The 24,855-nt window shown below is 39.8% G+C and overlaps 1 protein-coding gene and 1 pseudogene across 1 annotated transcript in view; one reads left to right on the top strand and one right to left on the bottom strand.

The window, feature by feature from the left end:
- Positions 1-24,855, bottom strand: part of LOC125963512 (uncharacterized) — a 254,209-nt gene that overhangs the window by 227,818 nt on the left and 1,536 nt on the right. The gene's annotated exons all lie outside the window — the stretch shown is intronic.
- On the top strand, positions 13,099-13,221 carry LOC117203180 (uncharacterized; annotated as a pseudogene).

Genomic DNA, 24,855 nt, shown 5'->3' with positions numbered 1-24,855 from the left:
AAACTGGTTAAAACTGACAGGAATATTGTGAGAAAATAACCCTCTAACCTTGAGATTTATGATGATAAAGAAATGAGACATTAGGTACAGTCAAGCATGTGCCCCAGGGTTTCAGAACCAAATTTCAAGAGGGTTCAAAGAAAATTCCTGGATGTCCTACAAGAAACTCTAAAATGAATGGGTGGTGAATGGGTTCCATTTCATACTCTAACGCCAATCAATTGTCTACCTGGAGCCCAGTAATGAGAGGGACTATGAGGGAGCATACAGCTCAGTGATTTAAAAAAAAAAAGGACCAACTAGTGATGCCTGCAGTGACTCCCATACGGGAGAGTGGTAGTGCTGAAACCATGTAACTCACATTGGGACTTGAACCCATGGTCTTTTAATTGACATCACACACCTGGTCTCAGGACTTAATGAAGCTCAGGTTCATGATGTCTCATGGCAGGAAGAATTCAGTGAGAGACAAAGTAATAGGTAAGAAGTGGATTTATTTATAGAGAAACACACTCCACGGAGTGTGGGCCATCTAGAAGGCTAGAGGCCTCAAAATATGGTGTCGTTTCTTTCTATGGGCTGGGTAATTTCATAGGCTAATGAGTGGGAGGATTATTACAATTATTTTGGGGAAGGGGTGGGGATTTCCAGGAAGTGGGCCACCACACTCTTTTTAACCTTTTATGGTTGGCCTGAGAACTGTCATGGCACTAGTGGGTGTGTCATTTAGATGCTAATGTATTACAATGAGCGTATAATGAGGATCAGTGTCTACTGGAAGTGGAATCTTCCGCCATCTTTGATCTAGTTAGTTCTAACCAGTTTTTGTCATATCCTATGGCTATGTTATTCTTTTAAAAGTTGTGCCCTGCCCCTTTCCCTCCTGTTTCAGTATGTGTACCCCATGTCTTCCATCCTAAACTAAAATAGCCACTGCCGTTTTTAAGGATGAAGCAATACTCTAGGAAGTAAAACTCTATTTAATTGTGGAGTAGAAACAAATATTTCAATGCATCTACACTTGGGTTCAGGTTTCAGGTTTTTGTTTTTGTTTTGTAATATTTATAGCAGTGGTTTTCAACAGGGAGCAATTTTACCCCCCAGGAGACATTTGACAATGTTCTGGAGACATTATTGGTTAACACAGGCGTTGCTGCTGGCATCTATTGAATAAAGGCCATAGATGCTGCTAAACATCCTATAATGCATAGGACAGCTGCTACAACAAAGAATTATCTGGCTCAAATGTCAATTGTGTCACTGTGGAGAAACCCTCGTCTATAAAAGGAGGAAGAGGTACTTAATTAGGGAATAAGTTAGAGCCACACACTTGGAAAAATAGCGTCAGCAAAACTGGCCAAGAATCAGATGCAGCTTGTGAACAGTGCTTTAAAAAAAAGTTTTTTGAGTTTTGTTGTTTGGGGTTTTTTTTCCCTTAGTTGCCGATGAGAAACTAAGCGAGGATGGAGTAGAATCACTAATTAGGGAAGATGATTCAAAACACAGAGAGCCATGCAATTGAATTCTTATTTTGCAAACCATCTCACAAGGGAGAACGATTTCCAAACCAGAAAGGATAAAACAAGTACTGAGTGGGAAGAACTAAGTCCAACATTAAAGAGAATTAATGTTCTGCCCAGCTATTTAAATGAATCCAACCGTTCAAATCCAGATGAATTACCTTCAGGGCATTTAAAGTGCTTATACCATCAATGATTTGAGAAGTCATGAAGAATGAAAAAGGCTTCTAAAGGGAGAGAGAGGAAATGTTGTACCAGTTTTCCAAGAGGGACAGGGAGGGACAAGGGGAGAGAAAATTTTGGTTTCCAGAAATTATAGACCAGCAAATTGGGTGTCATTGTTTAGCAAATATTCATTTAGAAATTAAAGACTGCATTAGACACCACAACTGGTCATTTATTCATTCAGTCAGTCAGTCAGTCATTCATTTACTTAGCAGACACTTTTTTAATGCCTACAAATCACAATGCACTTCTAGGTCCCATATTATTGCAAATCAACATTACTTCTATTGTTATACAGGCCGTAGTTAATCAATATACATCCATCTTTAGAAGGAGAAATATGGATAAAATAGGTAAGGGAGGGCTTCCCTGGTGGCGCAGTGGTTGAGAGTCTGCCTGCCGATGCAGAGGATGCGGGTTCGTGCCCCGGTCCGGGAAGATCCCACATGCCGCGGAGCGGCTGGGCCCGTGAGCCATGGCCGCTGAGCCTGCGCGTCCAGAGCCTGTGCTCCGCAACGGGAGAGGCCACAACAGTGACAGGCCCGCGTACCGCAAAAAAAAAAAAAAAAAAATAGGTAAGGGAAATTCACTGCCAGTTGAAGCTATGGATTATTGTCAAATTAGAACAATGGTTCCCAGCATTGTTGCTGATCAAAATCACAACCCTAGGAAGTACTTTAAAGATGCATGATTCATGAAAACAGAATACATGAAAACAGAATGTCCAAAATCGGGCCTAGGAATTATTTTTAAGTTTCCCAGATATCACTGATAGAGCTGATGCAAAGATGTGCATTCATGAAACAGTGCTCTGAAATACAGCGCTTAGTGGTATGTCCCAGGGCTCAGATGGTGACCCCCTCTGTTTATTAGCAGCACGGACGAAGACACAGAAATCATAATTATTATATCTGGCAATGGCACCAAGTTGACAGTGTTAGTCTATATACTGGAAAGCAAAATCAGGTTCAAAAAGATGGACCCTGGAAAAAAAAAAGGGGAAACAAACAAGGTGAACCTTAAACAGCCAAACTTAACGTTCTACATCTTGGTTCAAAAAATTTTTTTTGAAAAATATAGGTAACATGTAACTTGAAATAATTAATGAAGGAGGGGGAAACTACCTCCAAGGAGTTTAGGTAATGAGTAGCTCCATATAAGTCAACAGTATGACATGAATGAATGCCAAAAGCCAGTGAAGTATTTGGTTGCATTTATAACCATCCTTGTTTCTTGCCAAAGATAGATAATAGTCACATTGGGGTTTTCTGCTCAGGCTTCACAGCGGGTATACATCCAGACAGAGCAAGGTTTCTCAGCTGGCACTACTGACTTTTTGGTCTGGATACTTCTGCGTTATAGGGCGCTGGCTTGTGCACTGTAGGATGTTTACCAGCATCCCTGGTCTCTACTCACTAGATGCCCCAAGTATCTGCCCCCAGTCATGACAACCAAAAATGCCTGCAAACATTGCCAGGTGTCCCCAGGGAGGCAAAACTGCCCCCAGTTGAGAAGCACTGAGTTAGAGGTGCCTCCGCAGACAGCTGCCCTCACTTTCAAAGGGTACTAGCGTGTGGTGGCTTAGAGTGTGGAGTAAAGAACTTAAATTCATTCCTAACTCTGACAATTATCTGTGTGGACCTCTGTATGTTGATCTCCTCATCTATAAAGTAGGGATTTAAAAATATCAGAAGAACTTAACTTACTGGATTGTTCAAAGGATTTAATGAGTTAATATATGTGCTAGCACATGGTTGATGTTACAGAATCATTAGCTATTACTATTAACGGACTTAATCAGTCCACCAGCTTCCTGATGGAAGCCTCAGAAGACATCCCCCAATCCTCCCTTTCCTTTTCCCACCCCCTCACCTTCTCCAGACCAGCACAGTCCTTCCTTAGAATGCTGACTGCCAGCCCGAACAGCAAAGGAAGGAGAGAGGAGCAGACAGAGAAGGAAAAAAGGGAGAAGACAGGGAGGAAAATTAACAATAAAAGCCAATCCTCAGCTTCCCTCAGACCCCGGAAGGAGAGGTTTTGGATTAAGAGAAGTGAAATGTTTCAAAACAAAAATAAAACTGTCACACTGAGCTTTAGAACACCTTCACGTAAATGAATAGGTGTAGCACAACCTGGAAAAAGATGTCCAAATCGGAGGGAAACAGCCAGAAGTTCTGGCTGAAGTTGTTGGCCAACTTTGGCTGTGGACCAGTTTATGCCATCGTACAGTTCCCTACTGTCTCCTGAGCCTGGCATGGGGCCTAGCACATAGTAGGCATTCAAAAACCACGTGATGGATAAATGAATGAATGGTTTATGAGAACTGTCACACAGCTACTCTGTTGAGAGAATGGGGGTTGGAGGTAACCTACCTATTCATAGATCTGGCCATTAATACCAGTGAAGGAGGGCCTTTAAAACATTTTTTTCCTTAGGTTCCCCAATCAAATCTCTACATAATTTTTGCAAGAGTTCCAACAAAGGGTTGAAAGGTATAACTGCGTCAACTTGCTGTACAGCAGAAATTAACACAACGTTGTAAATCAACTATACTTCAATAAAATTTTTTTTAAAAAAGACAGAGGACCTTTTCATGAAGTCTGTTTTGTTCTCCAATTACCCATCAGCATTTGGGGACTGATCTAGGCTTCTCTGGGTATTTCTCACAAATCATGGTTATAATCCCAAAGAATCTTTTCCTCCCAATTTTTACCTTCCTTCTCTTCTCTTTCCCTCAAATTTTTGTCCCTTCTTATGCCAATCTAAGTGAGAAAATATACCTGTGAAGTGGTAAAGTCATTTGTGTTCCTTGAAGGAGAGTAGGAGGGATGGTAGCTGGGTGGGGAAAGTGGGGTACAGGAAGGCATCGTGCCACCTTATGTCAGTGCAGCATTTCGGGGGGAAATTTCAGGCATCACTAAAATGTGGGGGAGAGGGGAGTGGTTAGACCAGGAAGTCTCTATAAACCTTTCAGTCCTCACATTCAGTAAAGCTGAGCAAGAGATGGAACAATATTGTAATAAGGTTGAGTTTTTCCTTGGGCTTGCAACCGGTTCTATGTGCTAGACATGAATATATGTGTCCCCACCCCACGTGCCCCTTCCAGCTGTCCACTCCTGCAGGGTCTGCTTCAGTTGCAGAGAGCCTCCTTGCCCAAGGTCATGCCACTCTGGGGACAGCCTGCTTCCAGTGACTGAGCAAGGAGGAGTATAAAGGCACAGTCATTGCGGTCTGAAGCAAAACACCCTAACAAGCAAGTCTTGCCACATAGCTGTCTGCCCCAGGTTAGTCAAGTCTTTGTCGGGCCTGCATCACAGTTCAATTTCTCCCTCTACCCAATCCCGGTTTTCCCCATCCCTTCACAGGAGTTGAGCTCTAATAAACATCTGTCACCTCAAACTCTGCTAAAAGTGTCTGCTTCTGGGGAACCCAACCTACGGCAATTTAGTTGATGATCCCAAAGAATGAATTCCTAAATTATTTGGAATAAGTAAATGGCCTCCCAAGAGAAGTTGTTTGTTTGTTTGTTTGTTTGTTTTTGCGTTACGCGGGCCTCTCACTGTCATGGCCTCTCCCTCTGCAGAGCATAGGCTCCGGACGCGCAGGCTCAGCGGCCATGGCTCACGGGCCCAGCCGCTCCACGGCATGTGGGATCCTCCCGGACCGGGGCACGAACACATGTCCCCTGCATCGGCAGGCAGACTCTCAACCACTGCGCCACCAGGGAAGCCCCCAAGAGGAGTTTTTGAAGAAAAAACAAATGCTCACTGGGAGAGGTAAACCCCATTATGTCAGTTTGGGGTTGGGGGGGAATTGCTCCAATACTTTATGCATTTTCATTTTTTAAGGAAGTGATCATGATCCTTTGTTACGGCAAAGGACACACTTTGAGGCAGAAAAGGAATTTGTGATTCAGAGACTTAAAAAGCTAAACGTGCCCAGAGTTTTTTGTCTTTTTGATGCTGGAAAACAATGGAGTAAAGAACGAGAAAAGTCAATGCAAATCAGTTGACTCGTGCAAATTGAAGATGGATCTGCCTGAATCTTGTCAAGAAACAAGGTGAGGCTGCCATTGCTGCCATTGAGATGGCAGCTCAAGGAAATAGAAAGCCTGTTTCCAAGGCAATATATAAGAGCCCATGAGTGGTCTTTACTGCCTCTTTTCTACAGGAAAATCCGCAATGAGAACAGGACAACAAAACAGAAATTTCTGAATTCGTTTCCCAAAATCCACCAAGTTGTCCTAGGTCCCACCCCCAAAAAATTCTCCTCAGAGAGAACCCCTTATAAATATCATGACCTTAATGACAGTGAATTCTGATTTGTTGAAGTAGTAATAAAGCAGGAATTAAGGAGAACTTTGTATTGCACATAATGATAAGCCTCATCTGAAATACACATTTATGTGGTTATTTGGTTATTCATTTAAATACCCGTTAGAAAGTTTTATTAAATATAGATGGAGCTACTGTTTATGGTTGATTAATAACAATATTTATGGCTGTTTTTCTAAAATGATGGTTAGGAATTCCATTCTAAACCAGAGTTACAATTTGTAGCAGACAGTGTCAGACCCTCACCTACACTTGCAGAGAACCAAGTGCCTCAGAATTTACTTTCCCTGGGAGCAGCTCTTGAGAGTTACTGACAAATGTTGAGGATAAAAGTCCAGCTCCCTTGCCCTTAGCTTAACCTCCAGAGTTCCCCTGCAGGATCAGGCTGAAACTTCCCCCTGTGGCACTCTACCTGAAACTGTTCCCTTAATTGCCTCTTGTCCCTTCCCTGTCCTTTTTTCCCCCACTCCATATATTTGAGAAAACATGGATAATAAAGGAAACAGAACTAAGAAAAATGCTGTAATATTAAATCTAATTACAAACATGGATATGAACTCATGACTTTTTAAAATATATTCCTATCTCTGTCCACTGAAAAGAGTCAAAACACAATCATAGTTCAGTAGAAATGAAGATATCTAGCCCCTAGATCTTGGCTTCTAATTTTCCACTAGTACATATACTAAGGTTCTTTGTGAAAATCAGTTGATTTTAGGTCTTGGGAAGGAAATGTACAAGATTAGCCTAGGGCATCTCATTATGTTAAAAAGCAAGGAAGCACTTGAAGACTAAGAGGCCCAGAGCCAGCTTGAAGGGGCTTCCACTGGCCTTTGAAACAAATGTTAGCATCAAAAAGAATAATGACAGTAATGAATATAATGTTCTGAGTAAACAGCCGTCCATGAACCATAATGAAACTCAAAGAGAGACAAAAAAAGAGGAGAAAAAAAAGTTCTTATTTCATAATAAATGTAAAAGTAGTAATGGAAATTAGAAAATCACCACATTGCTACCCCTACTGTAAAAATTGATTTAGGCAAGGATCCTCAATGGACAATAAAACCACTGAGTGAAAAAATGTCCCATGGTACAAAGTCTCTCCCCATAGATTACTTGCAAATTGCAAATCAAAATATATATATACCTTTACAATAGAGCATAAGTAGTTACCTTAACCAAATAGTCAACCTTGAGTTTCTAACAGCAGGACAACCTAACCTTGCATGTGTCATGCGATGCAATTAAAAATATACAATACATGTGAAATATTCTTTCCAAAAAGGTTTAACTGGAATCTAATCAAGCCTCCAGACCTACCTTACAATTTACAGACAGTATAGGAAATAGCAGTACAAGTTCAATAACATCATAAACAAGCAATCAAAAAATCCAAAATTTGGGACATTTTACATGACAACTGGCTTGGACTCTTCATAAATCAATGCCACCAAAACAACAACAACAACAAGAGGGCAGAGGGATGGTCTCAATTAAGAGATCTTAAATATCCATAACAACCAAATGCAATGTGTGAATCTTGACTACATCCTCATTCAAAAGATAAACATTTAAATGACATTCTTGGGACAACTGGAGAAATTGGACTGGATACTAAATATTGGACAGGACATCAAATATTATAGAATAGAATGTTATAAGATGTGGACTGGATATAAACATTATAAAACTATTTGTAATTTAGATAACAGTATTGTGTATATGCAGGAGAATAATCCTATTATTAAAGTGATGCATGCTAATGTATAGAGGAGCAAGTTATATCTGCTTCTCACTTTCAAACGGTTCTACCAAAACTTAGATATAGAAAGGGATAAAGAAAATATGGTAAAATGTTAACAATTGTTGAATATAGTTGTAGGGTATATAGATATTAACTGTACTCTTCTTTAAACTTTTCTGGTTCTTAAAATTTTTCAGTGGAAAAGAAATCATAGGGCTCCATGACAGTAATGAGTCCTTGTCAAGAAGTAATATCAACAATTTCCAGTTGGCCATTTTCCTCCCTTTAGTTTTTATAGAGGTATACTATGCCACTGATAACTAAGAGAATTTACATTTGTAAGGATGCATGCTTTAGGCTTAACTGTGAAGATTTTAGAAAAACTTTATTTTCTCAAGTGGTCCCCAAAGTCATATCATTCAATAAACATATGGCTTCCTTTAAACTTGAGCCATTTTCAGATATTCCTTTGTTCACTGAATTGGCTCAAGCATGTGTTAAAGTTTGAGTCATCATTTGCCTTTCACGAGTATCAAATGAGGTATTGGATTGCATGTCTGAGCAATCTGCAGTTTCTATAAATACTTGATAAGATCTACTTTCTCTATTTAAAATGGAAAATCATTTGGACTCTGCTATAAGAGAAAATATTATGTTCAAGTGAGAAACATCTTCCCTGCTTATTCAGTTGTCTGTATTGTACTATTCTTAACATTAAATGAATTCATATAAAGCAAAGGACCCTGAGTATTCCAACTTCACATCTTACCCATAAAGACACAGACCTGCAGAGCTTATATGATTTATACAGGGTCATATAGTCATTAACTAGTGGTAAATCAGAACTGGATCCAAGGTTTTTGACTACTAGTTAAAATATAAATATTCCTACACAATATTGCTCTACTGCTTATTTACCGTGTGATTTGGGGCAAGTTGCTTAACCTCTTGAGGGAGGGATAAAGATGGCAGAGTAGGAATACCCTGAGCTCACCTCCTTCCATGGATACACCAAAACTACAACTCTAATATGCTGTTGATTCCTTCTAGTGTATCTTTCATTTAAGTTATTGTATTCTTCAGCTCTGATCTATTCTTCTTATATTTTCTCTCTCTTTGTTGAAGTCTTACTGTGTTCCTACATTCTTCTCCAAATATGGTGAGCATATTTATGACCTTCCTTTGAACTCTTTATCAGGCAAATACTTATCTCCATTTCACTAGGGTTTTGTGTGTGCGTGTGCGTGTGCGTGTGTGTGTGTGTGTGTGTGTGTTTTCAATCTTGTTCTTTCATTTGGAACATATTCTGCTGTCTCCTCCTTTTGTTTGACTTTCTGTGCTTGTTTATGAATTAGGCAAAAGTTATTTTTCCCATTCCCATTCCCTGAGAACAACTTGAAGACTTGCAGAAAAGTTCTTCTACAGTTAAGGATATAAAGAAAAAACAACATTGACATAGGTAGGAAAGGCAGAGGCACAACTGAGTCAGAACCCATACATCTAGCACAGTAACCCATAAGTAGGAGGGGATATCACACATGCAGAGGTCCTCTCTAAGGAGCAAGGGGTTCAAGCCATACATCAGGCACTCCAGCCCTGGAAACCAGCATTGTGAAGATGAGCCCCCATAGTATCTGGTTTTGAAAAATAACAGGGCTTATGTCCCAGAGAGCAGGAGAGTTTCAGGAAACTGAGACTCCACTCTTAAAGGACTCAAGCACAGACTCACTCAGAGTCCCAGAACAGAGGTAGCAGTTAAAAGTAAATGGCAACCTGCATTGGCTGCTGCAATATGCCCCTAGCATACGCCCACTCCAGCTTCATCCACTCTGCCAAGGTGACCCAGCTCAGTCTAGTATGATCTGGGACACCACCCCCCCAGGCCACATCCACTACAGCTCCAGCCATACTGCCAAGGTGGCCCCAGCCTGGCATGCCCCAGGACACCCCCAGCCTATGCCTGCTCCAGCCCCTGCCTGCCTGCCAAAGCCACCCAACAATCACAGTGCACATAGGGGACACTCCTACACAAGGCCATAACTTCAAGAATGGGAAAAATAACCGTTTTACCTAATTCATAGAAACAAGCACAGAAAGAAACAAAAGCAGGATACAGCAGAATATGTTCCAAATGAAAGAACATGATTAAAAACTCACAGACACACACACACCAAAAAAAAAAAAAAAATCCTAGTGAAATGGAGATAAGTATTTGCCTGATAAAGAGTTCAAAAGAATGGTCATAAATATGCTCACCAAACATGGAGAAGAATGTAGGAACACAGTGAGACTTTAACAAAGAGAAAATATAGAAGAAGAACAAATCAGGGATGAAGGGCTGAAGAATACAATAACTTAAATGAAAAATACACTAGAAGGAATCAACATCTGTATTGTCTAATATTTCTGTATTAGACAATACAGAAAAACACATAAGTTATCTGGAAGACAAAATAATGGAAATCACCTAATCAGAACAGCAGAACCAAAAAAAAACTAAAGAAAATGAGCATAATTTAAGGGACCTCTGGGACAACATCAAGCACAATAACATTCTCTTTATAGGGGTCCCAGAAGGAGAAGAGAGAGAGAAAAGGGCAGAAAACTTATCTGAATAAATAATGGCTGGAAACTGCCCTAACCTGGGGAAGGAAACAGATATCCAGGAAAAAAAGTACAGAAAGTCCCAAACAAGATGAACCCAAAGAGATACACACCAAGATATATCATAAGTAAAATGGCAAAGGATTAAAAATAAAGACAGAATTTTAAAGGCAGCAAGAGAAAAACGATTAGTCACATACATGGGAACTCCTATAAGGCTATCACATGATTTTTCAGCAGAAACTTTGCAGGCCAGAGAGAGAGAGGCATGATATATTTAAAGTGCTGAAAGGAAAAAACTTCAAACCAAGAATACTCTACCTGGCAAGAATATCATTCGGAATTGAAGGAGATATAAAAAGCTTCCCAGATAAGCAAAAACTAAAAGTGTTCATCACCACTAAACCAGCCTTACAAGAAATGTTAAAGGGTCTTCTTTAAGCAGAAAAGAAAATCCCATAACTAGAAATAAGAAAATACATGAAACAAAAAATTTCACTGGTAAAGGCAAATATATAATAAAGGCAGAGGATTAGCTTCTTAAAAGGCTAGCATGAAGGTTAAAAGACAAAAGTCATAAAATCAACTATATAACTACGATAAGTAGTTAGGGAATACACAAAGATGTATCCAAAAAAATATGTAAAATATGACATCAAAAACATAAAATGTGTGGTGGGGGGGACAAAGTAAAACTGCTTTTAGAACGTGTTCGAATATAAGCAAATATCAGAATAATATAAACTACTATATATATCAATAGCTATGAACTTCATGGTTACTGCAAACTAAAAACCTATAATGGATACACAGAAAATAAAAAGAAACCCAAAGATAACACTAAAAATAATTATCAAGCCACAAGAAAAGAGACTAAAAGCGGACAAAAGGAACAGAGAAGAACTACAAAAACAACCAGAAAACAATTAATAAAATGGCAATAAGTATATATCTATCAATCATCACTTTCAATGTAAATGTACTAAATGCTCTAATCAAAACACATAGTATGGCTAAATGGATTTAAAAAAATGACCTATATATGTTGCCTGCAAGAGACTCCCTGCAGAACTGACACACAGAGACTGAAGGTAAAAGATATGGAAAAAGATATTCCATGTAAATAGAAATGAAAAGAAAGATAGGGTATCAATATTCATATCTGACAAAGTAGACTTTGAGACAAAGACTACAACAAAAAACGAAGAAGGGCATTACATAGTGATAAAGAGGTCAATCAAACAAGATAATACAACATTTGTAAACATTTATGCACCCAACATAGGAGCACCTAATAATATAAAGCAAATATTAACAGAAACAGAAGGAGAAATAGACAGCAATACAATAATAGTAAGGGTTGTAATACCTCACTTATATCAATGGATATATTCATTAAGACAGAAAACCAGTAAGGAAACTCTGGCCTTAACACATTACACCAGATAAACTTAATACATATACAGAACATTACACCCAATGGCAAAAGAATGCACATTCTTTTCAAGTGCACATGGAACATTCTCCATGGTAGATCACATAGTAGGCCACAAAACAAGTCTCAATAAATTTAAGAAGACTGAAATCATATCAGGCATCTTTTCCAACCACAACAGTACAAAACTAGAAATCAGCTACAAGAAAAAAAACACAGACACGTGGATACCAAAAAACATGCTATTAAACAATCAGTGGGTCAATGAAAAAATCAAAGAGAAAATCAAAAACTGCTGTGAAAATGAAAATAGAAAAACAACTCCCCAAAATCTATGAAAGGCAGCAAAAGCAGTTTTAAGAAGGAAGTTCATAGCAATACATACCGACCTCATGAAACAAGAAAAACCTAAAATAAATAATCTAAATGTGCATTTAAAGTAACTAGAAAAAGAAGAACAAGCAATGCCCAAAGTTAGTAGAATGAAAGAAATGATAAAAATCTGAGTAGAAATAAATGAAATAGAGGCTAAAAAAAAATAGAAAAGATCAATGGAAATGAGTTAGTTCCATGAAAAGACAGACAAAACTGACAAACCTTTAGGCAAATGTACCAAGAAAAAAGAGAGCCCACATAAATAAAATCAGAAATGAAAGAGGACAAACTACAATCAATATCACAGAAATACAAAGGATCGTAAGAGAATACAATGAACAATTATATGCCAACAAATCTGACAATCTAGAAGAAATGGATAAATTCCTAGAAACATACAATCTCACAAGACAGAATCAAGAAGAAATATACAATATGAACAGACCAATTACTGGGCTTGAAATTGGTCATTAATTTTAAAATCTCCCATCAAACAAAAGTCCAGGACCAGACAGCTACACAGGGGAATTCTACACAACATTTAAAGAAGAGTTAATGCCTATCCTTCTCAAACTATTTCAAAAAAACGGAAGACGAAGGAATGCTTTCAAACTGATTCTACAAGGTCAGCATCACCCTGATACCAAAACCAGACAACAACAATATTAAAAAAAAAAAGAAAATTACAGACCAATATCCCTGATGAATACAGTTGTAAAAATTCTCAACAAAATACTAGCAAACTGAATTCAACAGTACATTAAAAGGATCATACACCAGAACCAAGTGGGATTTATCTCAGGAATGCAAGGATGGTTCAAAACCTGCAAATTAGTCAATGTGATATATCACATTAACAAATTGAAGAATAAATATCATATAACCTAGGGACCCAGTATGCAATGGCTGCAAACAGCAGCCTCCTCAGTAATGTATGCAGCCTGTTGCTTGCATGGGTGGCCCTAAGGGACCTTGGAGATAGCCCTTTCCAGTGGACATTTAGTCTGACATGATTTCCCCAATCTAGGCTCCAGACAGGTATGCAGGGTGCCTTTGAAAAGCCCCATGAAAAGTGGCCAAGGTCCCCATTGGCCAAGTCATCATGTTCATCCACATCAAGCTACAGAACAAAGAGCATATGATTGAGGCCCTATGCATGACCAAGTTCAAGTTCCCTTGCCACCAAAAGATCCACATCTCTAAGAAGTGGACATTTACTAAATTTAATGTGGATGTATTCGAAAACATGGTGGCAGAAAAGTGGATCAGCCGAGATGGCTGTGGGGTCAAATACATCTCTAATCATGAGCCCCTCGGCAAATGGTGGGACCTGCATTCATGAGTACCTTGGCACTGTCCCCTCCTTACTCGTGCCCACCAATAAATCCTACTTTCATGTAAAAAAAAAAAAAAAAATATATATATATATATATATATATATATATATAAAATCATCTCAACTGATGCAGAAGCTTTTGACAAAATCCTACATCCATTTATGATAAAAACTCTCCAGAAAGTGAGTATAGAGGGAACATACCTCAACATAAAAAAGGCCATATATGACAACCTACAGCCAACATCATACTCAACAGTGAAAAGCTGAAAGCATTTCCTCTAAGATCAGGAACAAGACAAGGATAGTCGTTCTTGTCATTTTTATTTAACATAGTATTGAAAGTCCTAGCCACAGCAATGAGACAAGAAAAAGAGATCAAATAAATCAAATTGGAAAGGAAGAAATAAAACTGTCAATTTTTTCAGATGACATGATACTCTATATAGAAAATCCTAAAGACAACTTCAAAAACCTATTAGAACTAATAAATTAACTTAGTAAAGTTGCAGGATAGAAAGTTAATATATAGAAATCCTCTATGTTTTTGCACACTGGCAACAAACTACCAGGAAGAGAAATTTAAAAAACAATACTATTTACAATGGCATCAAAAAGAGTAAAATACCTAGGAATAAATCTAACCAAGGGGATAAAATACCTGTACTTGGAAAACTATAAGACACTGATGAAAGAAATTGAAGGAAAAACAAACAAATGGAAAGATATATCATAGTCATGGATTGGAAGAAGGAATATTGTTAAAATGACCGTACGACCCAAGGCAATCTGCAGATTCAATGAATTCCACATCAAAATACCAATGGCATTTTTTCAGAACTAAAACAAATAACTCTAAAATTTGTATGGAAATACAAAAGATCCAAAATAGCCAAAACAGTCTTGAGAAAGAAGAACAAAAATGGAAGAAACACACTCCCTGATTTCAAACTATACTCCAAAGCTACAGTAATCAAAACCATATGGTACTGGCACAAAACAAGCATATATATCATGGGAACATAATAGAGAGCCCAGAAATGAACACACACTTACATGATCAATTAATCTATGACAAAGGAGGCAAGAATATACAATGGGGAAAAGACAGCCTCATATATAAATGGTGTTGGGAAAACTGGACAGCTACATGCAAAAGAATCAAATGGGACTACTCTCACATCATCTATAAAAATTAACTCAAAATGGATTAAAGACTTACATGTAAGACCTAAAACCATAAAACTCCTAGAATAACACATAAGCAGGACACTCTTTAACACTGGTCTTAGCAACGTACTTTTTTTTTTTTTTTTTTTGCTTCTGTCTCCTCAAGCAAGGAAAACAAAAGCAAAAGTAAGCAAATGGGACTAAATCAAACTAAAAAGCTTTTGCATAGTGAAGGAAACTATCAACAAAATGAAAAGGAGACCTACTGAATTGAAGATATTGGCAAACAATACATCTGATATGGGGTTAATATACAAAATATACGAAGAACTCACACAATTTAACATCAAAAATACAAAAAAAAATCAATACAAAATTGGCAGAGGACCTGAATAGACATTTTTCCAAAGAAGACATACAGATAGCCAACCAGCACATGAAAAGGTGCTCAACACCACTAATTATTAGAGAAATGCAAATCAAAACCACAATGAGATATCACCTTACACCTGTCAGAATGGCTATTACCCAAAAGTCAACAAATAACAAATGTTGGTGAGGATGTGGAAAAAAGGGAGCCCTTGTTCACTAGGAATGTAAATGGTGTAGCCACTACAGAAAACCGTTTGGAAGTTCCTCATGAAATTAAAAGGTAGAACTACCATATTCCACTACTGGGTATTTTTCCAAAGAAAACAAAAACACTAATTTGAAAATATAGATGCATCCCTATGTACACAATAGCCAAGATATGGAAGTAACCTAGTAGATAAAGAAGATGTGGTATATATGCACAATGGAATATTACTCAGCCATAAAAAATGAAATCTTGCCATTTGTGACAACATAGATGGACCTAGAGGTATTATGCTGAGTGAAACAAGTCTGACAAAGAAAGATAAGTACCATATGAGTTCACTCATATATGGAATCTAAAAAACAAAAATGAACAAATAAAACAAAACAGAAATAGAGCCATAGATACAGAGAACAAACAGGTTGTTGCCAGAGGGGAGGGGAGAGGGGAGGCGGGAGTCAAAAGGTGAGGGAGATTAAGAGGTACAAACTTCCAGGTACAAAAAAAATGAGTCATGGGGATGAAATGTACAGCACAGGGAATATAGTCAATAATAATATAATATATTTGTGTGGTGACAGATGGTAACTAGACTTATTGTGTGATCAATTTTTAATGAATAGAAATATGAAATCACTATACTGTGCACCAGGAACTAACACAGTGTTGTAGGTCAATTATACTTCAAAAAACAAACAAACTCAGAAAAAAAGACATCAGATTTGTGGTTACCAGAGGTGACAGGTGGCGGGAAGGAGGATTGGATGAAGGTGGTCAAAAGGTACAAACTTCCAGTTATAAGGCTAATAAATACTAGGGATGCAACGTACAGCATGATTAATATAATTAACACTGCTGTATGTTATACATGAATGTTGTTAAGAGAATAAATCCTAGGCATTCTCATCACAAGGAAAAAAGTTTTGTTTTTCTTTTATTTTGTATCTATATGAGATCATGAGTGCTCACTAAATTTATTATGGTAATCATTTAATGATGTATGTAAGTCAAATCATTATGCTGGACACCTTAAACTTGTATAGTGCTATATGCCAATTACAGTCTCAATAAAACTGGAAGAAGAAATTGTAAGTACCAAAAGCCACTGAAATGTACACTTTGAATGGTTGAATTGTATGATATGTGAATTATATATCAAGAAAGCCATTTTTTAAAAAAAGAAAGAAACTGCACCTTGACCATCTCCTATTTTACTCTTCACTTTTGGTTTTCTCTGTACATACTGTGAAGGGAAAAATAGACGATTTTCACATGTATCAAAAAAGAAAGTGATGGGCAGGAGACCAGCATATATGTCCACAACTGAATCATATTTAACACCTTTCCATAACGCTTTTCTCCAAAATTCCCTCCTACCATAAGAAAAAAGTTGAAACACTGTTATTTTTCCAGAAAGCTGGGCTCTAGAATGCTATTTCAATTTGCACAATTTTAAGCAAGAAGTTATAGAATTGTATGCCAGTACATTTCCACAACAACAAAAAATAGTTCTAGTGGCTAAGATCTATTGGCAAAGGGGGAAGAGAAAGAGGTTTCAGATACTGTATTTCTTCAGACTCAGGAATACAAAGTTGACAGAAACATGAGAAAAGTTTCAGAGGTGAGAAAAAATAAATGGGAATGTTTACGATCCTTAAATCTCTGACTTTTGTAGATTTAATTATTTTCAGAGAGAGAGAGAGAGAGGAGTCCTAACATAGGCAGTCAAATACATTTCCTTTCCTACTCCTGCTGTGACACAGCAGGCTAGGTAGGATGAAATCCTATTAATTAATTCACTTACAAGTCCTCTTCATAATCAAGTGAGAGGCTGAAATGAATGGACAGGGTGTTACTGGGAATTCAGACAGTGTTGTTTATCAAAATAATACAATGAGAGCCCTTGTATCTGACATAATTGAGAGCAATTAGTAAATGAATAAAATAACAGTAGGGAGAGAGAATTATATAAAGTGATGCACTCATTAAAATTTTTGTTTTAACATATAAATCCATTTTCATTCATCAATCTTTTGATGTAGGACCAAAGCCTTTGCTTTTAATATGATAGAAATTACAATGATCTGATCACAATATTTATTAGTGGCTTTAACAAGTCTTTCCAAAACATTCAGTTGAGCTTTCAGAGAAACAATTCTCTTTTCACACTTCGGTTTATATAATATTTAACTAAATTACATAATTACAATATCAAGTACAACTGGTACAAAGAGCTTTGGAAACAAACACAACTGACTTGTGGGAAGCATTTAACTCAGCTGACATGGCAAGAGCAGAGGATGCAGAGTTGTTTTTGAATCATTAATAGATGTTGAAATTTATCAAAAGCTTCTACTGCATTCATCAGGATAACCATGAAAGAGTTCTTGTTTACTCAATTAAGACAGTGAGCTGGGATTTCTGAAGTTAAACCATCCTTTTACTTGATCTGATATTTGTCATACACCAATAGACTTAGTTTCATAGATTATGTGGGATTTCCACATGCCAGACCTATAATTATCTTTCCTTGTGCTGTCTTTATTTGGCTTAAGGTCATACTAGCCTAAAAAATGAGTTGGGAGGTTTTCCTCTTTATTTCTAAAATGTATATAAAAGATTGATTTTCTTTCCTTGAAAATTTGGTAGAACTCTCCCATAAAGCCATCTTTGTCTAGAGCTTTTGGGGATGAGGGTAGGGGTGAGGGTCTTTGATTACTACTTCAAATTCAAATGTTCTCTTTCTTCTGACACCAATTTTGCAATTTCATATTCTTCAAGAAACCTAGCTCATCTAATTTTTCAAAACATTTTTTGAAACAGTTTTTTAAATCACTTCTGTGAGGGGCTTCCCTGGTGGCACAGTGGTTAAGAATCCTCCTGCCAATGCAGGACACACGGGTTCAAGACCTGGTCTGGGAAGATCCCACATGCTGCAGAGCAACTAAGCCCATGCACCACACCTACTGAGCCTGCACTCTAGAGACCACAAGCCACAACTACTGAGCCCGCGTGATGCAATTACTGAAGCCCTCACGCCCTAGAGCCCATGCTCTGCAACAAGAGAAGCCACCGCAATGAGAAGTCTGCACACCGCAACAAAGAGTAGCCCCCGCTCACCGCAACTAGAGAAAGCCTGCACGCAGCAACGAAGACCCAACGCAGCCAAAAATAAAATAAATAAATAAATTTAAGTCACTTTTGTGAAAGAAGACTCCAGGTTGTGGCCTCCTCAGAAATTCTGATATTATAGTCTGTAACCCTCTAAACACTAACCTTCAAGACCTTCGTGCTAGCACACAGCTCTCAAAGTGGAGAAGGGTGCTGAGGAGGAGAGAAGGTTTGAAGACCAGTAGGTCTGCCTGCACCTACTGTAAACTCCCACTGCCCCAACCAGACTCACCTCCATGCTGTTGGATAGCTGTCAGGATGGCTACTGTTTTCCCACTTCATGGTAGCAATGCAGCCAACCACAAGCCACTCAAGTAAAAACCAGGGCAAGGAATCTTACCTAGAGATTCCCACCTAAAATCCTCTCCCACCCTGTCTACTGCCTGTAGTGTGCCCATTTATTTTACATTCAACCATTGTGATTGAGCTTGTAGTCATGGCAGGCTCTGTCCAAGGTACCAGGAAACTCAGTAGTGAACAACATATAAAGCAGTCTGCCCTTTTGGAGTTATAGTCTAGTGCAACCCTGTCCAATAGAAATCTAATGCAGCCACATGTGGAATTTTAGATTTTCTAGTAGCCACATTTTTTTTAAAATAAAAAGAAACAGGTGAATTTAATTTTAATAATGTTATAGGCTGAATTAGCACCCACCCCCCCAATTCATATGTTGAAAAGCTAACCTCCAGTACTTCAGAAAATGCCTGTATTTGGAGTTAGGGCCTTTAAGGAGGTCTTAATTCAGTTAAAATGAGGTCACTGGAATGGGCCCTACTTCAGTGAGACTGGTGTCCTTATAAAAAGAGGCAAGGGCTTCCATGGTGGCGCAGTGGTTGAGAGTCCACATGCCGATGCAGGGGACGCAGGTTCGTGCCCCGGTCCAGGAGGATCCCGCATGCCGCAGAGCGGCTGGGCCCGTGAGTCATGGCCACTGGGCCTGCAAGTCCAGAGCCTGTACTCAGCGGCAGGAGAGGCCACAACAGTGAGAGGCCCGCGTACCGCAAAAAAAAAAAAAAAAAAAAAAAAAGAGGCGATTAGGACACAGAAACACACAGAGGGATGACAATATGAAGTTACAGGAAGAAGACAGCCATCTAAAAGCCAACAAGGAAGGCCTCAGAAGAAACCAACTCTGCTGACACCTAGGCCCTGGATTTCTAACCTCCAGATCTGTGAGAAAATAAATTTCTGTTGTTTAAGCTACCCAGTCTATAGTATTGTACTTTGTTACAGCAGCCCTAAAAAACTAATACATATATTTTATTTAGTTCAGCATATCTAAAACATTATCATCACAACATGTAAGCAACATAAAAATGAATTAGTGACGTATTTTACCTTCCCTTTTTTATACTAAGTCTTCAAAATCTGGTGGAAGGTGGGGGAATGAGGTATTTTACACTTGCAGCTCATCTCAATTCAGACTGGCTGCATTGTAAATGCCCCATAGCCACCTGAGGCTAGTGGCTATACCATATTGGGCAGTAGCGGTCTGGTCCAACACTCTTCCAAACATGCTGCCATTTCCCACACTCTGTAACCCAGATGTGATCTTTGCCTCAGTGTTCCTTAGAGTTTGTTTGTCTGTTTTTATTAGTTTATCAGGCCCACTGACTTCCCTCTGTTTTAATGTTGGTTACAGAAAGGGAGCCAGGAACCCAGCCTGGGTGAATCATATTATCAGAAGTCAGAAATCTCCACACAGGACTGAAAGTAGGGTTTGAACACACACTGCTCCTGGCTAGTCAGTATTCAAATCAAAGAGCGTGGTAATGACTCAGTCATCTCCCTGCTCAGCCTTACACAAGTTTGTCCTCTCTAGATAGTTGGGGTTTTCCACAGCTTCGAAAGCAAAGAAATGGAGTAGGATATTCAAAGTTTTCAAATGTGCCCTCAGTGCTATGAGAAGAAATAGTGTAGAACCCCTCCACTTCCAGAGTCCCCGTAGCAAAGCCCCACTTCTGTGAAAGACCCTCCTGAGAGACAGACAAAAAAGATAATTATTGACCAAGGACAGCTTTATTCCCATCTGAAGAGCTGCTTAGTGCTACACTTCAAACATTCCTTTCCCCTTCATGTTGAACACTGAAGTTTCAGCTTTCAAATTCTCTTCTAAAGTTCTGATTCTCTAACATCCTTATAAAATTTTATGATAGTCTTTCAAGTAGATGTAAGCCGGATATCAACTGGTGTTGACCTATTTCTTAATATCTAGATAAAGATAGATTAAAATCTCCACATTATCTATTGTAGAAAAATGCAGTGGCATCCTTGGCATTTCTGCTCATTTCTGTGGCTTATGGGTAGGGGAGCCCTCATTATAATGGCTGCCTCTGCCCCTGTGTCTGTTGAGTGAATACTGAGATCAGCAGTTCTCTCACCCTCCACTCCCACCTGGCTCAACCCTGCTCTGCCTTCAGGTGTTCTTGTCCTTAATTTCAACCCAATGCACCCTCTAATCAAGGCATTTTGAGTAAAGAGAAAATATTATTGAAGGTTTGGGAAAGAAAAATCTACATTGCAGCAGCAGATATCATTTAAAATTCAGTAATAGATATTTGTATTGCTAAAGGTCGCTTGGCTTTTTCCTTGACTTGGGCACCAACCACCCTCCATATTGTTGCTTCTCTCTCTCTTCCCTCTCCCTTCTCTTTTGTCTCCCCCTCTGCCTTCAGCCCCCTCTAAATCCCTGTTCATTTCTAAGGCACACCGCTTCAGCTATCATGAGTTTGCCTCGGCTCCTGGAGGTCCCCATGCCCCACCCTAGGATCCCATCTTTGCTTCAAGCAGCTTATCAAGGTAGTTTTGCTCTTCTAAATGTATCTATCACTGTATCTCAAAAGGTCCCAATTGGATCAGTTTCAAGATTTGGATATGTATCTCTGTGAAATTAAATAATATCCTTTTTTCTCTTTCCTTCTTCCTTCCCACCACGTTGTACTCTTTCTATTCATTACCTCTCCACTTAGAGTCCTATATTCCTTTCCTGCCAGCATCCCATTTTAAAAATAAAAATATGATATAATCTTCTGGGTTCTATTTTTACAGTTCCTTGTTTGCACTCTCTCTGGCTAATAGACAAATGTGAGTTGATACTGCGTTAAAGTCTTTCCTTTTTCACTGGGGTATTTGCATCCTAGTAGAAGAGCTAGGACCTTGCCAAGCTGACCAAAGCAAGTAAAAATAAAGGTGTCCTAATCTTGAGCACAAGGCACAGTTATCTAAAAACAAGAGTAATCTCTTTGCCTTCTAGCCTTTGGTGGCCAACATTGGGCATGAGCAGATGGTTAGTCTTTTTATAAAGAAGAAACACGATTTAGAGGAGTCTAAAGCCAGAAGAGAAAGTGGACAGATGATGTAACTTCTTTTTGTCTCTATTACAACCTCAGCATCTTAACCAAAGGGCACCCTAATTAGGTGTGCACACAACTATCTCATAACTGAGGAGAATGGTCAATTCAGGAAAGGGCCTGGGGGGAAAGGCTTTGCCCTGAGGTGTCAGAGTGTGTGAGTTACCCCCTAGGAAGCGGGGAGTGCTCTTCATAGCACCTCCTCCCCAGCAGGCAGCTATCTTCCCTTCCTCTGAACTCACCCAGCAGGTCTTCATCTATCCCTCCCTTACATCACTTACCTGTTCCACCTTCTGTTACCTGAGTTTACCTTTACACCTTTTTTCCTTATTAGAAATGAATTCCCTGAGGGCCCTGGTACTTGTTCTTCCCTCAGATAAATGTATCTCTGATCAAACGTCATTTTATCAGAGATGCCTTCCCAAACCACCCTATCCCCCTCACCTCTCTCTTCATTCTCTGCTTCATTTTTATTTATAGCTCTGACTACTACTTGGCATATATTTTTTGTCTGTCTCTCAAATACACACCCAGGAAAACAACTCACTGACAAAAGAGATTTCATTTCTAGCTTGCAAAATAGAGCCTGGCACACAGTAAATATTCATTAAATGAACAAATCAATCATAAAACTTTTTCATCTATCTATATATCTTTGTATCCCCCACAGAACTCAGTACAAGGCTTAGCATTTCTTGAGAACCTAGTAATTATTTGTTGAAGGGAGGAAAGGGGAAAAAAGGGTAGAAGGGAATGAAAGAGGAAAGAAAGAAGGATGGTTGAAAGGAAGGGAGAGGGGAAGGAGGGGAAGAAAGAAGTGCTAAATGGCTAAATGAATGAATAAATGTACAGGTTATACATAAGTAACCTGTCACCTTGAGAAATTGTGGGAAAGACTGCAAGTGTCATTAAAACCAACGACTGCAAGGAAGGAGGCCCAGATAGTGGCTCATTTCCTTGGTAGAGACATTTAAGGCAGAGAATCAAGATGCAAGGAAAGTTACCATAGGAGAACTCCATCCTATAGGCTGGCCAAGTGAAATATGAGATGAATTCAGGCATTAGCACTGCTTGGCCAAGAGCCACAGAGCTAATTGTTACTTGTTTGAGTCTCTGAAGATGGCACCATTAAAACTTGCACTTTTAATATAATGAATAAACGTCTGTGAGCCCCATAATTAGAGATTGGTCTAGAAAAGTAGGGAAATTACTTTTTTAAAAAGAGGAAATTAAGACTTGGAATCAGTCCAAGAAATTATTCAACTGCCTCCATATAAGACCAGTTCATATTTTCTGCCTCTTTAAATGTCTGTTGGCGATAAAACCACACATCTTCAGCTTCATCCGACTCTTGTCAACCAAATCATGCTGACCATCTTTCATGTTTCAGCTACTCAACCATTTGGCACAGATGAAGATGGGTTTATTCCCTAATGAGCAACAGAAGAGCACTGAAGGTGTCCATAAGAGAGTAAAGCACAGTGACTAAGAGTCTGGGATCATTGGTGGGGCTAATGGCGGACGCTGGGAGGGCTCAGTCCAAGGAGTACTTCCCAGAACTTCTGCTGCCAGTGCCCTTGTCCTCACGGTGAGATGAAGCCACCCCCTGCCTCTGCAGGAGACCCTCCAACACTAGCAGGGACCAATAATCTTCTGTAAATATCAACATCAGTCTCTGTGAGAGAGGAAGAGTTGACAGGATACAGTTCACACGAGACTACCAGCAGAAACGTCCAGTTTACCCCTTTGTCACCTAGAGATACATCAGAAATACATCTACACGCGGAACAACTCCTACAGAACACCTACTGAATGCTGGCAGAAGACCTCAGACCTCCCAAAAGGAAAGAAACTCCCCACGTACCTGGGTAGGGAAAAGAAAAAAGAATAAACAAAGACAAAAGAATAGGGACGGGAACTGCACCAGTGAGAGGGAGCCTTGAAGGAGGAAAAGTTTCCACACACTAGGAAGGCCCTTCGCGGGCGGAGACTGCGGGTGGCGGAGGGGGAAGCTTCGGAGCCGCGGAGGAGAGTACAACAGAGGTGCGAAGGGCAAAGCGGAGAGATTCCCGCACAGAGGATCGGTGCAGACCAGCACTCACCAGCCCGAGAGGCTTCTCTTCTCACACGCAGAGCTGAGGCTCGGGCTTCGGTTGGAGCGCAGCGAGAGGACTGGCGGCGTGAACACAGCCTGAAGGGGTTAGTACACCACGGCTAGCCGGGAGGGAGTCCGGGAAAAAGTCTGGACCTGCCGAAGAGGTAAGAGACTTTTTCTTCCCTCTTTGTTTCCTGGTGCGCGAGGAGAGGGGATTAAGAGCTCTGCTTAAAGGAGCTCCAGAGACGGGCGCGAGCCGCGGCTAAAAGTGCAGACCCCAGAGACAGGCATGAGACGCTAAGGCTGCTGCTGCCGCCACCAAGAAACCTGTGTGCGAGCACAGGTCACTCTCCACACCTCCCTTCCAGGGAGCCTGTGCAGCCCGCCACTGCCAGGGTCCCGGGATCCAGGGACAACTTACCCGGGAGAACTCACGGCGCGCCTCAGGCTGGTGCAACGTCCCGCCAGCCTCTGCCGCCGCAGGCTCGCCCAGCATCCGCACCCCTCCCTCCCCCCGGCCTGAGCGAGCCGGAGACCCCGCATCAGCGGCTCCTTTAACCCCGTCCTGTCTGAGTGAAGAACAGACGCCCTCCGGCGACCTACATGCAGAGGCGGGGCCAAATCCAAAGCTGAGCCCTGGGAGCTGTGTGAACAAAGAAGACAAAGGGAAATCTCTCCCAGAAGCCTCAGTAGCAGTGGATTAAATCTCCACAATCAACTTGATGTACCCTGCATCTGTGGAATACATGAATAGACAACGAATCATCCCAAAGTGAGGAGGTGGACTTTGAGAGCAAGATTTATTATTTTTTCCCCCTTTCCTCTTTTTGTGAGTGTGTATGTGTATGCTTCTGTGTGAGATTTTGTCTGTATAGCTTTGCTTTCACCATTTGTCCTAGGGTTCTATCCGTCCTTTTGT

Source organism: Orcinus orca, chromosome 2 (genome assembly GCF_937001465.1).
Source record: "Orcinus orca chromosome 2, mOrcOrc1.1, whole genome shotgun sequence".
NCBI lineage: Eukaryota > Metazoa > Chordata > Mammalia > Artiodactyla > Delphinidae > Orcinus > Orcinus orca.
This window is presented reverse-complemented; position numbering and strand designations above follow the sequence as displayed.